The following is a 17,310-nucleotide window of genomic DNA, read 5'->3' as shown; positions in this document are numbered from 1 at the left end:
GAAAATCAGAAACTCACAATCACGTAATCACAATCATGCAACTACTCTGACTTTCTGCTTATATAATCCACATAAAATAAAGGGACAATGACTTAGCTATGGATGCAGAACAGAATGTAAATGTCTAGCCTTGAAAGTAGAGGATGTAGAGGCCAGTGGGGGAGGTGGAAAGGAGGACTGAGGAAAGGCACTGGTGCGGGGGCAGGGTGGTAGTGATCTTCATTTTATAAAACTAAGAACAAAAAATTCTACCTCTATAGTGGAAAAAAATTAAAGTGTAAGCACATTATTGCAAATTGCAAGGATGGCCAAAAGAGAAAAACAAAGAGAGAAATGACTGTATACAGTAATTCCATAGAGGAGAAGTGATGATTCCTGTACAAGAAGTAATTCCTCTTCTATCATGACAGAATAGAGAATTTCTAAAATTGGTAAATCAAAAAAGAACATTATACTCTTGTAATTTGGCCATATGGAACTAATCTTATGAGATAGCCTAAAGAATTAAAAGCGGAGTTGATAAAAAAGCCCCTAGAATGATATCTGCCTGGCATGTAGCCATCCGCAGTCAATATTTATCAAATAAATGAACAGTTGAGAAGGGATGGAATAGTGTAGACTGCTGTATTTTTGTCTTTCCATTCCAATGGATTTTTTAGCCATAGGCACGCATGACTTTAAAAAAATACAAAGACAAACACTGTATGTTATCACTTATATGTAGAATCTAAAACATAAAACAAATGAGTGAATATAACAAAAAAGAGGCAGACTCACAGACATGGAGAACAAACTAATGGTTACCAATGGGGAGAGGGAAGAAGAGAGGCAAGATAGGGGCTGGGGATTAAGAGGTACAAACTACTATGGATAAAAGAAATAAAGGCTCTCCTGGTGGCTCAGTGGTTAAGAATCTGCCTGCCAATGCAGGGGACATGGGTTTGATCCCTAGTCCACGAAGATCCCACATGTCACGGAACAGCTAAGCCCACGTCCCACAACTACTGAGCCCATGTACTGCAACTACTGAAACCCAAGTGCCTAGAGCCCGTGCTCTGCAACAAAAGAAGCCACCGCCCTGAGAAGCCCACACACCACAACAAAGAGTAGCCCCTACTCACTGCAACTAGAGAAAGCTCACGTGCAGCAACCAAGACCCAATGCAGCTAAAAATTAATAAAATAAATTTATAAAAAGTAAAATAAAATAAATAAGCTGCAAGGATATATTGTACAGCACAGAGAATAGAGCCAATATTTTATCAAAGCTATAAATGTAGTAATCTACAAAAATTTTGACTTGCTATGTTGTACATCTAAAACTAACATAATATTGTAAATCAACTATACTCCAATTTAAAAAAAAACACCTAATATTATCTACATTTATTACACAACAAGATTTCTATGAAACCAAAAAATTATCAAAATTTTAAGCATTAAGGATTTGAACATGCACCCCTCCCAAAGAAAAGTAAATTCACTGTGCTTTAAAAAACAGATATCATGTTTTGGTTTGAGAATAAAGTTTGTATAAAATATAGATCAAAATACAAAGCACAGTCCGCTGTACTGAAAATACAGTTTTCATGAATGGATATTTGGAATTCTTGCAATTTTCACTTAAAATTAACTGGCTTCTTATCTATAATTTTCACATTTTTATTTATAAATGATAAGAATTTCCAACTGGTATTTGCAAGTACTTCTCTGCCAATAACACATTCAGGGTGTGGGTCGTCTTTATTTCCAATTAATGTAAAGCCAAATTGGAAAAAGTTATACTATTGGATATAATTTTCTCTCTTTATATTATTTTTAATTACTCGAGGAATCTTGATATAATACCTATGAATTTGGATCAGAGACCTGCAACTCAGGTCACTAGAAAAGCTCATCCTGAGGCTTGAATATGCTGAAAATTTATAATTTGTTACTCCCATTCTCTTGCATTTCAACATCAGCATTGTCCTGGCCTTCTCGTTTGGTCTATTACTTATTTGGGGTATTCACTAAATAACATGCAATTATGAAGAAATGGTTCAAAACTTCCTACTGAACTCCCACACTGGGGAGCGATACCTAGTTGAGTGAATGACCTGCCAGATGACAGCCTGATTCTGACTATGCTCACCTGACCGTCAGGAACCATGACATGCTTGTAGAGCTCTCGAAGTTGTCTGTCTCAAAGGCATCAAGAAGAGAAGATATATCACCTTTTACTCTAAGATTCCAATTAAAATGGTGAAAGCAATCCAATGGTAGGAGATGCAATGGTGCTTGATTTACATCCGGGAATTTTTGAAGGGTTAGGAGTGGGAAGACAAAAATCACTTCTGTTTCTTCTGCAGACTTTTCCCTCTGAGATCTTGCTTCTGCTGAATTATTTGCATTTGTAGATCACCCAACACATATTGCTCATTCTTCATATTATGTAGGCTCACGATTTGCCCATTCTCACCCTCTACTTTGCCCAACAACACTGGATGAGTTCATATTAGGTTTTGCAGCGAGTGACAGGAAATCCAAAATAGTGATGTATTTCCCTCTTAAGTAAATTAAATCAGGGTAATTAGTGAATGGGAGTATGGTAGCTCCATGAATGTCAGGAACCTGGGCTCCTTCTACAGCGTTGCTCTACCATCCTCAGCAAATTATATTTATTTTCATGGTCTATAATGGCTGTTAAAGCTCCAGCCATTGCCTCTTCATTCTTTTATTCAAACCAACAGAATGTAAAAGGGGGCAAAGAATTGTATGTCCCTTCCTTTAAGAACACTTCTGGGGACTTCCCTGGTGGTGCAGTGGTTAAGAATCCGCCTGCCAATGCAGGGGACATGGGTGCCATCCCAGTTTCAGGAATATCCCACATGCCACTCAGCAACTAAGTCCATGCACCACAACTACTGAAGCCCGTGCACCTAGAGCCCATGCTCTGCAACTGCACTGAGAAGCCCACATACTGCAACGAAGAGTAGCCCCTGCTCGCCACAACTAGAGGAAAAGCTCACACACAGCAACGAAGACCCAATGCAGCCAAAACTAAAAAAGAAATTAAAAAATTTTTTAAAAAGAACACTGCTGGATGTTATGTATACTCTACTTTTCATTGACTAGAACCTAGTGACATGATCACACCTGCCTACAAGCAAGACCTGGAAATTTAATCGTTCTTTTGAGCGGAAAGAAACTGAAAGAGGCTTATTAATAAGGAAAAAAAGGGGGGGGAGGCGGGGACAACCAGAAGACTCTGCAACCACTGTGATCTTAAACTGATGGCAAGTGCCAGTGGGCTGCCTGTGAATGCTTCACAGAGTGCTCCTAAGGAAAGGAGCTTGTAAAAGGCCACAGGGCCACACACCCAGCTAAAAGTCGGCTTCTTGTAAGGAAGAAGAGGAAAGTGGACATTGGGAGAAACCTGGCAACTTCCAACATAACCATGAATGCTGAGTTGTGTGTATCAGACTTTTCCTAAAGAGTCAGGGCAACAAAGGATGTTTTCATGCAACAGTGAAAAACTGTTTACTGATTACAATCAGTAATCTTAAATCTGACCATCCAACTCCTGCAAACTGATCACAGGTCACAAGACACTTTAGGGTGAATTCTCCAGTCTTCACCCCTTCTCACTTCTCTGATCTTATCTCTCAAGTCTTCAGAACCTTGAATTCCTGGGAGGGACATCATTCTGCATAAGAAATCAACTCTCAGCTTTAGGTATGGAAAGTGAGGTCCCAAAGTCAAGGTCTGGAATTTTATTTTAAGAAGATTTCTAGTTCCAGTCCTTAAAGTAATGTTTCCATCCAGTTTAACTTGTTTGCTAAGTAAATGAATGGTCCAAATTCTTCTCTATGGGTTCCTGGATAAAGGGAAAGATAAATTCTGGGGACTATAATCGCCATACTTGTATTCTCCGTATACAAAAGTGAGCAAAATGAAAATGATGTTTGTTCTCATGGGTCTTACCATCTAGTACCATCCAGTACCATCCAGATTTTGTGAACAAGTAGATCTCAAGAGACCTGTCACCAACACATTTCTTACACAGATAGCAAGAGTTTGGGGCTGTATAAAAGAACAAGAAAAAAAAGCCATATCGACATAAGCTGAGCCTTCCCAGAGTTTTGGTATTCACGATGTCTATGGACCGCATGTGTTCTAGTAGACAGACTTCAGGAACGAATAACAATAACAATAATAATAGCTATTATTGTTTAGAAAATATTTCCAGTTCTTCGAGAGGCATGGTAGAATAGCCCTCCTCTGTCTCTTGCAGTTAGGTGTGGTCACGCATCTTGCTTTGGCCAATTAAATGTGAGTGAACGTCATTTGCCACCTCTGGTTGGAAGTTTTAAGAGTCAGTGCTCAGGTAAGCCAAACTCTCCTTCTCCTGTTTTGATAACTGACAACACATCAGCTGGCAGCTGCTTTGTCAGCTTGGTTTCTGGACTAAAGATGTCAAGGAGCCAAGTTCTCAGCTAATTGAAGATGGACATATAGTATAACTGAAAAATAAACCTTCATCATTTTAAGCCACTGAGATGTGGGGGTTATTACTAGAGTGTAGCCTAGCTTATCCTAATTGATGCAATAGCCAAATCATCTATGCCTCTCAATATGAGCACCGTCAAAAGTCTTTTGCAAAAGTTAACTCATCTCATTCTCATGTGAAGCCGATGCTATTATTATCCCTGTAATTTTCGCAGATGAGAAAATTTAGAGATGAAAGAGTGGATTTGTAGTTAAGTGTCAATAATCGGACATGAGGATTCTAAGTCTGCTTTCATACTCTGGTCTCTCAGACCACAATTTTGTCTCTTGAATTAATAAATAACAACTCAACTATCATGGGTTCAATGTCAGGGTCTCTGCCTTGGGCACTGGGAATACAAGGGTGAATGGGACAGACAATAACTTATTTTATAGTGGAGGAGAATGAAAAGACTCAAGTAAACGAATAAAAAATAATTTCAGTTCATTCTGAAGAACATAAAACACAGAGATGTGATAGAGTGAGGGGCAGTGACAGTCCTGTGAGATGAAATGGTTACAAATACGGTGGTTTTTGAGTTGAAAGCAGAGAGATGAGAGACGTCCCAGGCAGAGGGAACAGGGCAAGGGTCTTGGAACAGGAGAGGCGGGTGCATCAGCTGTGCAGAGGGAGGGAGCCAGTGTGGCAGAAAGCAGAGGCTGAGGAGCGGGTAAGAGATGCTGTTGGAGGCTGTGCACGACTGGAGGGTCGCGTAAGGACTCTGTAGCTGGGGAGTGACTCGACCCCATCTGCTTTGTGGAAGCGGCACTCTGGATGCTGCAGTGTGATGAGCAGAAGCAGGAGGGGAGACAGGAGGCTCCCGCATCAGGCTATCCACGGTGAAGGACCGGCTCATCCTCCACCCCTATCCTTTTTGAAACTCTGGGCGTCTACTGCGCCTGGCTAGAACACAGCCCGAGCCACGAGCGACCATGCGCTGAGTCTGAGTACAGCCCACCAGAATTCTTTTACCCTCTTCCGCGGATCACGCGCTCGGATGCTGCAGCCGGGTCCCATTGCTCCGAACGTTTCTAATACCCCCCACCCCCTTCTGTAGCCATCCCCTCCTCGGGGGACCGGCCCGCCTCTGCACCTTGCTTTGCCTAGGGCCGATCTAGGCCGAGGACGCTGGCAATTCGGACCAGCTCGGTGTAGGAAGCGGGGCCTGTTTTGTGCCTGGTACTGTGCTTTATCCCGGCGCCTCAACAACCAGCAAAACACCCGGGACGCGTGTCCTGGTGGGACTCATGGCCCAGAGACGGCGGCGCACACTTATTTGTAAGTCTAACAAAATGGGGGGGGGGGGGGGGGGTTGGAGGGCTTATCGGGAATGCCTTTAACCCAGAGCCTTCAGGCTCTTCCAGGGAGATATTTGCATGTGTTTAAATGCAGATGCTGCAATTGTTGCAAACGTCGGCCTGGAGGGCGCAAGGGAGGCCTTCACTAAGGCCGGCGCCTAGCGCTAACATCGAGTCCTCGGTGATGTCGCCAGCGCCGCGAGGCCAGCCCGCGACGCCGATGCTCCCGCTCCGGCTCCCGCGACCCTAAAGAAACAAAAGCCAAGCAGCACAGCGCGATTCTCGCAGGAGCGGGGTTGGGGGGAAGGGCGGGCCACGGGCTAGGAGGGGCGCCCGGGCTGCAGCCCCGACGGCCTGCAGATCGCCGGGCCGCCCGTGAGCCGGCGCAGGGTAGAGCTCTACACACGCGGAGCCGCAGAGCAGCGACGCCACAGGCCGCCCACAGTACTGCAGCGCCGGGCGCTCACGGGCGGGGCGGGGCGGGGCGGGGCGGGGGCGACGTCCAGGCGGCCTCCCCAGGCTCTACTGGCCGCGCATGCCTGGTGCGCTGCTCGCGGCTCGCGGCCGGACCGGCGGCGGTGTCCTGCTGCTCCGCAGGCGGCGGCGAAGGGCGTGGGAGCCCGCCGCGCCGGGGAAGGAGGCAGCGCCGCAGGGAGGCACGAGGCGGCTGGGATCTGAGCCTAACCCCTGGCACCCTTCTCCGCCCTGACAACCTGCATCAAAGGTTGCCCCGGTTCCTCCCTTCTTACAGTTGAGAAAAGCGTCTCAGAGACCGGCAGTAAGTTGCCCAAGGCCACACAGCCGGTACAGATGAGTAATGGGACCGGTATTCGACTCTGCAGCCTCCACTCCCGGCGGCCCAGGACTGGGAGGATAACTGAACTTGAGTATTAGTGGTTGGGGACCTTGTCCCACTTTAACAGATGAGCAAACCAAGGCTCAAAAAACTAGACATTTTTGAAATATTTCAAAATGTTCAGAAACAAAAAAAGTCGCTTCCTTGGGTCTCCTGTTGATGCATGGCCTTTAAGTACCTGGGATTTACATGTCTTTGTCCTCACCCCTCCTCCCCAAACACTAGCACGAAGTTCCTGACCTGGCTGTTAGAGACCTGGCCCTTTTCCAAGGCACAGTGGGGTCGGGTACCTTCCTCAGAGACACAGGGTCCTCACCGGCAGAATCTGAGTAAATGGCTCCCTAAGATCGCAGGGTTTGTAAGCGCCTAGGATGATCTAAATCTTCACCGCCCTTCCTTCTTCCTCAAACACCCCCCTGCCCGAGCCCATCTCAGAGTCTGCCCATACTCCTCCCGATGTGTAAAGTTCTTTTCCAACCTCCTGTGCTGGGTCCTACTCGGGGCTTAGAGCTCAGTTTCAGAGTCCCCTTCATGAGTCTTTCAGATCATCCTTTCTCTTGCTTTGCACTCCCTTCCACATCACCCTACCCAGTTTTATTTTCCCTCTGGCCTCTAGCACTCCCTAATATTAATTATATATTCCATTAACTGTTTGAGATCTACAGCCCCCAACAAAATGAATGCTCCTTGAAAGTAGAGCCTTATCTTCTTCCTCACTCTAACCTCAGACCCAGCCTGCACCTGCAGTAAACAGGCAATCAACAAATGTCTGTTCAATGAATAAGTAAGCTCGCCACCCTTATACTCAATGCCTGGTGTTATTCACGTCTTCCCTCCTCTCTCTTATATGCTAGGCAATCATATCTGGGAGCTTGTATTAGTTTCTTAGGGCTGCCTAACAAACAAATTTATTGCATTACAGTTCTGGAGGCTAGCAGCCTGCGGTGCCATGGTCCTTCCAAAATCTATAGGGGAGGAGCCTTTCTTGCCTTTTTTTTTTTTTTTTTTTTCAGCTTCTAATAGCCCTAGGCATTCCTTGGTTTGTGGCAGCATAACTCCAATCTTGGCTTGTCTTCATCTGGCCCTTTTCTCCCTGTGTGTCTGTGTTTTCACATGGCCTTCTCCTCTGCATCTCTTCTTCTCTTCTTTTAAGGACCCCAATCATATTGGATTAGAGCCCACCTAATGATGTCACCTTAACTAGCTCTTCAAAGACCCTATTTCCAAATAAGTTAGGATCCACAGGTGTGAATTCCCAATTCCATTCACTGGGATTTAATATCTTTTGAGGGGATATAACTCAACCTATAACAGAGGGGATATATGGAACACTGAAAAAGGATTTAGGCAAACTAAGCTGGAGGATGGGGAAGAAGACAGGAAGGGCAGCCGTAAATATAGGAAATGTGCACTGGCTGACCATCCAGAAATAACGTATCTGGGTGAAGTCTCCTGTACCCAAAGACTTTTAGGGTACAACACTGCAACTTTAAGGGTTTCTACAGGAGTGGTGTCTATCCCTGTTCAGCCCTTTTCCAGGCTGTAAACACCCCATTTCCAAACCCTCCACAAAGCATTTTATCTCACGATTGGGCTCCTGAGAAACATAAATCCGTCAGGAACTGTGCTAAGCCTTGACCTGCTTTCTACTGTTTAATGTTGACAATTGCTTGTGAGGTAGGTCCTATTCTTCTCTTACAGGAGAAACTGAGGTTCAGCCAGTTTAGGGAGCAGGCTCACGGCTTGTGTGTGCTCAAGATGTACAGGCAGCTCTAACTCCAAAGAAATTTCCAGGAAACCCAGAGGTACTCTTTCGTCAGTTCTATGTGACTCAAGAGGGCAGAAATGTAACGCATGAGTGTATGTTACACAGACAGGCAATGATTTGGGCTCAATTTCAGGAAAAAAAAAATTCTCATGCTTAAAATTAACAGTTTTTCCTGATATTGGCTGATTTTGCCACCAGAGACTTCCAGGCGTGGCCAATTTAGATTCTCAATGCCTTTCCCAAACCCACCGCACTCTTGAGGGTGACTTTGAACTCTCTGCCCCATTCTCTCTGATGTGAACTGGACATAAATGCGTCTTCCCGAGAAGAGGTCCACCAGCTTCTCTGAGCCCTAGGAGATAGAGGACGGGGAGGCGCCCTTATCAGCAGTGACTACAGCAGCACAGAACAGGGGTTAGACCTGCTGTCGCTGTTCCATCCCTGGTTTGGCATTCTCTCTGACCAGCGCTTGCTATTTCAGTGGTGGGCATTTTTGCCCACTGCTGGTCCTGTGGCTGGCACCGTCATCCTGAACTCCACTTCTCCGTGTTGAAAAACTGTACCAGCCCCGCATCTCCTTCCTGCATCTGGCCGATGTCCATGCACCCTGATCTCTGGCCTCCAACAGGAAGGGGTGGGAAACCAGCCTTGCTCCTTCCGGAGCCTTGAGATAAACTTTCGGCTGTTTTTCCTGAAGAAACTTCGCTTCCCGGTGACGCTGCTGCCCTGCCACAGTCTGTTCTTAAAAGGAAGAAATTGTATTTTGTGGGGAGCGGCATCCGGGTCACTGATGATGGGGTCCCCTTCTTTCCTTAGAGAGGGGTCTATTCTAGCTGTACCTTCCTTCCGGAAGGTCAGAAGTGTGCGGGGGAGTGGTTCCCCCCCCCCCCCAAAATACTGGAGTCCAAGAAACGGGAGAAAACGGTGGCATTAAATAAGCTGATTCCATCTCCAGGCTCTCCCACAATCACTGTCTCGTCTGACCCTCGAAACAACCTACGTGATAAATGAGGCTCGGCTCCAGGTCTGATCTTCCCCACCTTTAAAAATGAAAATACTGAGACTCCGAGAGGTCAGCGGACGTCCTCGCCCAAGGTCCCACAGCTAGGTAAAAGGAGTCAGGAGAGTCGGGATTCGAATCTGAGTCTTCAAGGCCATTTCGTTCACTGCTGCTTTCAGAACCAGAACGCTGGACATCTGAGCTCCTTTGCTCCTGGACTTCGCGCTTCACGAGGGCAGGGCGCCTTCGCCCTCCGCTGGCACCCAGCGCGCGCGCACAGCAGGGGTCCGCGGCAACAATGGAAGCGGAATCGGTTCTCCTTTGGCAGGGAGGCTCCCGGAGATTGCGGGCATCCAGGCCAAGCTTGGACATCGCGCGCAGTGCACGTGGACGCGTTGGGGCGAGCGCTGAGCGCAGCAGCACCGGGGCTCGGCTGCGTCTCGGGCTCAGCGCGGCGCTAGAAGCCGGCGGGGGCGGGCGCAGCCTTAGGGACCCGGGGCGCCCGCCGCGCTCCAGCCGAGCCTCCGCGCCGCACTGCGCACGCGCGGCGTCGCCGGGCTCCGCCCCCCGAGTAGGGACCTACCGCGGGCGCGGCGGCGGCGGCAGTGGCCTGCGGTGTAGACACCGTTTCCCGGGACCTGGACCAGCCGGCCCGGTGAGTGGCTGAGCGGGAGGCCGAGGGCGCTGGGTCCGTGTGCGCGGGGTGGGCGGGCGGGGCCGTGCGGGGCGGGGGCCGGACGAGGCCGCGCCGGGCGGGCAGCGGGGGCCGGGCGGTGCGGGGGCTCGGCCCCGCGTGCCCCAGCCGCCGGCCGGTGTCGTGGCAGGAGGCCTCGGGGCAGACGGGACGCGGCCGCGGGCTCCGGGCTGGGTGCGGAGGAGGGGGCGGCGGCCAGGAGGGGCAGGGATGGGGAGGAGAGGGGCCGCCGGGTCGGGGCTGGCGGGAGGGGGCGGGCGCCAGGCCGGGGCCGGGGGCGGGCGGAGGGGACGCCGGGCCGGAGGCGGGCGGAGAGCGCGGACCCTGGGCGGCCGGGGGTGGCGGGGGGTGCGCGGCCGGCGGCCCCCGGCTCGACCGCCTTTGTGTCGCGGCCGCGACCCCGCAGGCTCCCCCCCGGACGCGCCGGCTCGCGACCCTCGGCGGCGGCGTCCGGGCTGCGGGGCGGCCGGCGTGGAGCCGCGGAGCCGGCCTCCTCCGCCCGCCCCCAGCGTTTTAAATGATGCATCTCCTGGGAGAGTTCCTACCGGTCGGCTCCGAGCAGGAAGTGTCGTCAGGAGGCCATTTTTAAAGCCTCCTGCGGGCCTCGGAGGTCAGCGTTGACGTGGTCCGGTTTCCACCGGTTAGAAGAAACTCCTGCGATCCCCGGAAGGGGCCCGGACGACCCCCCGGGAGGCGAGGCTGTCATCCCCCGGTACCCGCGCCTGCCCTTCCCGGCAGCCGCGCTGTGAGACGGGGACTCGCCTTGGATAACATGTACCGTCGGTGTGAGTGTGCCAACAATAAACTTGAAAACCAGACTGGCATTGTCTTTCTTCGGGAGTTTGGGGGCACGTGCCCGGGGACGGGCTTGTCCATCTTTTTCTGTTGAGGGGGTCAGGGGAGGGTAGGTGATCAGGGTTTGACTCTGTTCTAAATGCGGACGTCACTCTTTGTGGGACCTCCCCCATCCCAGCTGCCCTTTTATCTTGTTGCCTTGGGGTCCTTGGGCAGCTTGAGGCCAGGAAAACACGCAGGGTGCAGAAGAATGAAAATGCCTGAATCGGAAAGGGGAAGCCAAAGGAGAGAATGCAAGAAAACGCTTAAGTTCCTCTGTATATATGTTGGTTATTCAGTGTATCCTGTGAAAATATCCTTGATTTTAGAAACTGAGATAATAAACAGTTTATCAACCTAACATGAAAAACAAAAAGTGGAATACTAAGCACCGTGTCGTGATTAAAAACAAATGTCTACACAGGTAAACTGTTGTGTTAGAACCCTTAAAAGTTATTCCTTAAGCTTAGAATTGAAGTCACGGAGAGTGAGACAAAACCATGGTCTCCAGGAACAGGCAGTACTTCCTATGAAAGATCAGAGAGAGAATAGGAATGCATTTCTTTATCTCTCTCTGAGTCAGGTATGCAAAGTTCATTCCAACCCCTGATGTGTGTACACAGCAGGAGATACTGGCCCAGCAATTGGCAATTTAAAAACCAATATCCCGATATAGTCAATTGAAGTAGAATACAAATGTTTGGGTTTTTTTAATTGTATTCGTGTTATCTTTATCTGGGATGCATTTTTAAAATTGCTTTTAGTTTTTAATCTTGGATCTAACACAGCCTTGAAAAAGAACACTTTTGTATGTATCCAGTTTTGCTGTGCTGGTAAACATTCATCGAAAGGTTGCATTTTGAAAACAAAGGAGGGCATTATTTTATTTATTGGGTCTCCTTCCTAATGTGTTATGGCAAACTAATGTAGATTTTTAAAAATCAAGTAATAGCGATTAAAACACACATCGGTCTACTGGTCTGTTTGCTTTAAAGTGAGGGGATCTGGGCTAGTTTAGGATGAAGAAGAACAAAGGACACAGTTGTCGCCAGGAAGGCTGATGTTTCTTTCATTCATTGACTCCATTCAGCCAGTGCGCATTGAGCACCTTCTGTGACCAAGCCCTGTGCTGCTGACTGTGATAAACAGGGACCTCACCAGTGAGATTTTCTCCATCTTGATTGTTCTCAAGCTGCCTGGCATAGACTGCATTTTCTTTGTTCACATATGCAGACTCGGCCAGCTGCAGTCTGCAGGATGCATCCTGGAAGTGTACGTGGCTAGAGCCCGTCAGATGGAGACATTCTCATCACAGGGTGGGGAGTGGGGAGGCATCAGAGTCACCTGGGAAGAATTTAAGGCACGTGCCTGAACGCACCCCAGGAAAAGCACAGTCTGATTCATTCATCTGAGTCCTGGGAGGCCTTTTTCCCCTTTTCTTTTAAGCTCCCATGCTTGAGAAGCACTTTGGGGGCTCATTCCCCTTATTTTCTAGAAAAGTGCATGAAGACACCAAGGCTGCATGGGCCCAGGACTTAAACCCAAGTGTCTGGCTTCTATTGCAGGGCCCTCTGTGCGCTGCCTCGCTGCCTTTCAGGGTTCTGAGCATAGAAGCCTGTGCCAGGGCCTGAGGTTGAGACGGGATGGAACTCGGTGCCTGAGAAAGAAGGAAGAGCCCATGGGACTCACCATGCTTTTGACTCAGTCAGCAGCTCCATGACTCCAGGCGGGAAGTAAGAACAGCGCCCAGCTATGCCTACAGTTCTCAGCCTCACAGCAGGGTCACAGAAAACACAGAATTTAGGTTAGATTCCAGCTGGCCAACTCCATGATCTTAGAAAAGCCACAGTTTCTCCAGATCTTACAAGAAGCAGGTAATTGGAGGTGTACTTTGAGGAGTGATGAAGGTAATGTATGAATCTGCCTCCTCACACACCCCTTCCACCTGACTTGGGCCTCGGCGCCCCAGGATTGGTGACACAGCCAGCCGCTGAGAGCCTCCAGATCCTGGTGTAGCAGTTACTGCTTTGCTGCAGCCACGCGTTCCCCTCCCTCCATCTCCTGCTCACATGCTTTAAGGACAGCAGCCTGCAATGGGTGGCGGGTGAACAGCCCAGGCTGTTTGCTCCCTGCGCTCCCACTGCCTGGTACTTTTAAGTTCTGAGCATGTGCGAAGTGGTTACTGTCCTTGCACACTCCACAGACAGCATCAGTGATGCTGTGTCCAAGGGCAAATGGCTAATAAGCAAGGGTGGGAGCCAGAGCCTCCCTGCCCGCTCACACCATTAAAGGCGGTGGCCTTGCCTCCCATCCAGGCACTCAAGGGTGGGTTGGATGCACTGGTGTATAAAAGGTTGCACGGGGGTGTTGATGATGGCTCTTGCCGTTCCCTCGTACGCTCCTCTGCACCTGTGATGTCTGGTGGTGGTTCTCAACCCTGGCTGCATGTTAGAACCGCCGGGGAAGCTTCAAAGCCTTCCCCCCACACAGTGGGGCCCAGGCATCATCGATTTTAAAGCTCCCCAGGTAAATTCTATGTGCAGGAGGCTGACTAAACATAGGGACCTCTTTAAATAAGTTTAACGTCCTGAACATACTATGACGCATTGATTACCCTGTTGCAGCCAAGGTTAAGAGTCCGTGGGTTAGTGGGAGAGAATTCTTTGTTTAATTATACTTTTTATTAATCTTGCTCCGTTTCTTCTACAGAATTTTGATTTTAAGGCAAAAAAGGAGGGGACGTACAAAGATATATTTGTCCTTCATCTTTATCCCGTTAAGAGACCTGAAGTCACTTAGGTGTGTTTAATAACAAATAATTTTGTAATATTTCTAGTAGTACTACCTTGTTTTTACCTTTTGTAAAAATGCTAACAAGAGCATATTTGCCTCAAATTTTCTTCCATGTATAGAACTGTAAGTTTTAGACTTTAAAAACTCTAGCACTAGTCATATTCTTTCTTTAGAAGTGTTGTCTCAAACTGTTTAAAAAAAAAAACTATGATAATAACTTCCTTTGTTCACCGGTGTAGTCTCAGCTCACGTGCTCAGCAACATCAAGTCCATCCCAAGGTAACTCCCTTTGTAGACTGGAGGGTGGCGGAGAAGCTCCTCGCTTCCAGCCAGAGACCTTTATCTCCTTAGGCTCGTTTGTTAAACTAAGATTCTGGTGTTCTGTGATTACTGGGCTCTTCTACACTGTAAGGAATCTTAAACAGAATTACGTTGACTTGTTTCCTGTGGAAACGTGTATTTTGCCAAGCATAAGGCTACCTGTCAGCTGTATATACCATTTCCTCACATCAGACACATAAATCCAGCATTATTGCCGTCTTACAAGTGAGGAAACTCAGGCTTCGAGAGGTTGACAAGTCCAGAATGACACAGCTCTGAGACCCCACGGTGATTGCTCTTCTCCCTCTATTGCTCTTTCCACCTGGAAAGCTGAGGAATCAGAACATGGGGCTCTTGTCCAGCCTTCTTGCCTCATTCCAAGTAATACACTTGGTTTCAGACGGAACTCAGATCCCAAAGGTGTGCATTTGTCAGCAGCATTTGGAAACGTCTTTTGCCATTAAGATGGCCATCAGTTTTCAGTTAGGTCATTTCAAGTGCAGGGTAGATTAGCAAAAAGTACTTCATTGATGTTTTCCATTGTTTGAATCTATTTACTATTCAGTTAAATTCTGATTCTTTGTAATTGTCTGGAAAAGTTCTTGCTGAGTGAGGCAGTGGTTTCTCCTTAAATACCAATTTACTGGGGAAATGTTGGCAGTTTACATACCTAACGCTGGATTATTTCCCTGATCAGGTATCACTCGTTTACATGCTAATGGTCACGTAGGGGTAGGATGTTGTCAAATTTTGGTTGTTGGGAAATGTTAGTTAGAGTAGCCTTTGCTGTCTACTGCTAAATAGACAAAAGGAACAGAGAAAATTTTGGAGTACATGTGCCAGCAGACTGAGTACTTAATGTGCATGATTCCAGTTTGCGTCTCCTGATTACCCTTTACGTTTGATGATAGTAAAGCCTGTTTCCTTGCCTGACAATAAGTGGAGAGAAATCACTTGCCTAAGGACCCAGCGAATAAGAGGCAGAATCAGAGTATGAACTACAGACCTGCCAACTCCATTCCCTCTGCTGCTCACCGGCAGAGCAGCTGCAGTCCTGCCCCAGCCGTGCCTATGGTAGCAGCCACCGTGAATGGATTTCTGGAATAGCTTCCTAAATTTGCTTCTCTGTTCAAAAAGGAAGCAGTCAGCTAAACTTTGCTGAGTTTGGTGGGCATCTCTCATGAACAAAAGATGTTTGTTATGATCCACGTGGCATGCACATGACTTAATTGCCTCACCACTTATTTAAAACTTTTCTCATTACCGTCTGGTGCGGGAATACACTCATTTGCTACAGGCATAATTCACAATTCAGCTGAGCTTGGAGAGGAACAGGTCGTTCAGCAACTATCAGTAGATTATATGTAAACCCAAGTTGTAATGAGCATCTTTTCCGTGGTGATTAAGATCACCTGTTGGTCCCTTTGCCACTAAGGCAAGGTGGATGGTTTGGCCCTAGAGGTAACTTATCTTTTAGACTGTACAGCCAGACAACTGTAATTAAAAGTATAAAATGAGATTCACTCTGTATTCCAGAAAGAGTGATTGCCAGACAGCAAAGAAGGCTGTATTTTAGCCCCTTTCACTGTTTGTGATAGGCATCCTTTCTTCTATTTTCTTCATAAAAAAAGGGAAAATAATATTTTAATAGTTTTATGGGTAACTTATCTAAGCATTTATAGTCACACTGTCACATTTAATCCTCATGACAACCCTGTGAGGTAGGTTCTGTTATTGTCTATTTTACAGGTGAGGATTCAGACAGTTTGTTCCAGGTCAAACATCTAGAAAGCAATGGGACTAGAATTTGAAACTGTGTAATCCGACCCTGGGATCTGTAGCTTTAAACACTGTTTTACTGCTTATTGCTCTTTTAATTCTATTGAGCATTTGACGTTTCTAGTATTTAGAAGTCAGATACTTCCTTTTTAATAAAAACTTACACAACCTTCATGATTTTTATAGCCCTCAGTGTCACTGACCTGGTTTCTAACAAACTCAACGTTTTTCTCCATCTGTCCCCATGAAAAATTTTTAAGAAACCAGGTCAAGTGAGCTCAGAGTCAAAAGAAAAACCCACCCGTAGCGGATGCTACCCTTAGGATTTTTCCCAGGAAAAGACAAGACTCAGTCTAAAGGAAGCACATTTGTTACACGTTGTGCCCCTCTTTGTGTGTGGAAGTCACCTTTGTCTGATGCTGGAGATAATTCTGCAAAAGCTCACTTTTTGCTGTTTAAAAGCAGACAACTTAACATTAAGTAGCTATTTTATTATTGTGTCCAAAGTTAATACTACCAAGTATTTTCTGTGTGTTTGAGAACCTTCCTAAATGAACTTAAAAAAATGTATGTCTCTAGTCCTAGGAGGTCAGATGCAGAGGTTTTGTAACAGGTGTTTTGAGTGTAGAAGGTAGGCAATCGCCAATACTGGTGTTAGTCACAATTGCTTAGTGCCCTAGCGTCTGGTGCACACATGGCCCTTTGTCCACTGTGTTTCATGTAATCCTTGGTCGTCAGTCCACAAGGCAGTAATCTGCCAAGAGGACCCAGCTTTACAGGTGGGTGAATGTGAACCAGATAGGGAAAGGCATATGGAGAAAACAAGGTCTTGGGAGCCTGAGATTCAGGTGTGCTTGGTGTAGCCTCAGGAATGTCCAAGTGTAAATGCCAACATCAAAGCCATCTGAGTTCTGTGCTACTGCATCCGTGTACCTCTGTCTTGGGGTGCTAACATCTGAGATCTTTTTTACTCACAACTAGCTCCACACGTTGCAATGGCCAGAGAGACCTTTGCTTGGTTTGAAGAAGCCTGACATCTTTGTCACCTGGATGAGGGAAGTACCGAGGTAGACACATGCGTTATTTTGAGAATGGTTTAGAAGCCAGGAGGGTACCTTCAAACAGGTGGCATACTTAGGTCATAGCCTAGTGTCTTGCCTCCCCGTTAAACTGTACTTGCTAATCATGCTTCATACTGGCAGTTGCTTCTGTGGATTCCTAACTCAAAATAACAGCAGAGGTGGTTTTGCAGAAGCACCTCCAGGAGGCTTCCGCATTGCTGAGGCACCCAGCAGGCTTGGTTAATTCTCTAGAGACTTTCCTCCAGCAGGATGCTCTCCTCTTGCTGAGGTACGTGATCTTATCATCCAGTCTGAGATTTCAAGTCTTCAGTTCCAGAAGGAATGACACCTCCGAGTTTTAAAAGGATTTGGAGAG

General features: G+C 47.5%; 1 protein-coding gene across 8 annotated transcripts in view; it reads left to right on the top strand.

Moving 5' to 3' along the window:
* The first annotated feature begins 10,010 nt into the window (after window positions 1-10,010).
* The window catches only part of ZNF518B (zinc finger protein 518B), a 73,255-nt gene continuing 65,955 nt past the window's right edge, over window positions 10,011-17,310 (top strand). For 3 of the 8 annotated variants that reach the window (XR_009048805.1, XR_009048808.1, XM_057706139.1), the window contains exon 1: window positions 10,013-10,107. The gene's annotated coding sequence lies outside the window, so the exon portion shown is untranslated. Of the gene's footprint in view, window positions 10,108-10,552; window positions 10,958-12,545; window positions 12,888-13,689; window positions 13,780-17,310 lie in introns of those variants that run through there. The other 5 variants (XR_009048807.1, XM_057706140.1, XM_057706138.1 and 2 more) reach the window with 5 other exon arrangements.

Source organism: Hippopotamus amphibius, chromosome 13 (genome assembly GCF_030028045.1).
Source record: "Hippopotamus amphibius kiboko isolate mHipAmp2 chromosome 13, mHipAmp2.hap2, whole genome shotgun sequence".
NCBI classification, from domain to species: Eukaryota; Metazoa; Chordata; class Mammalia; order Artiodactyla; family Hippopotamidae; genus Hippopotamus; species Hippopotamus amphibius.
The sequence above is the reverse complement of the archived record's forward strand: the minus strand, read 5'-3'. Positions and strand labels throughout refer to the sequence as shown.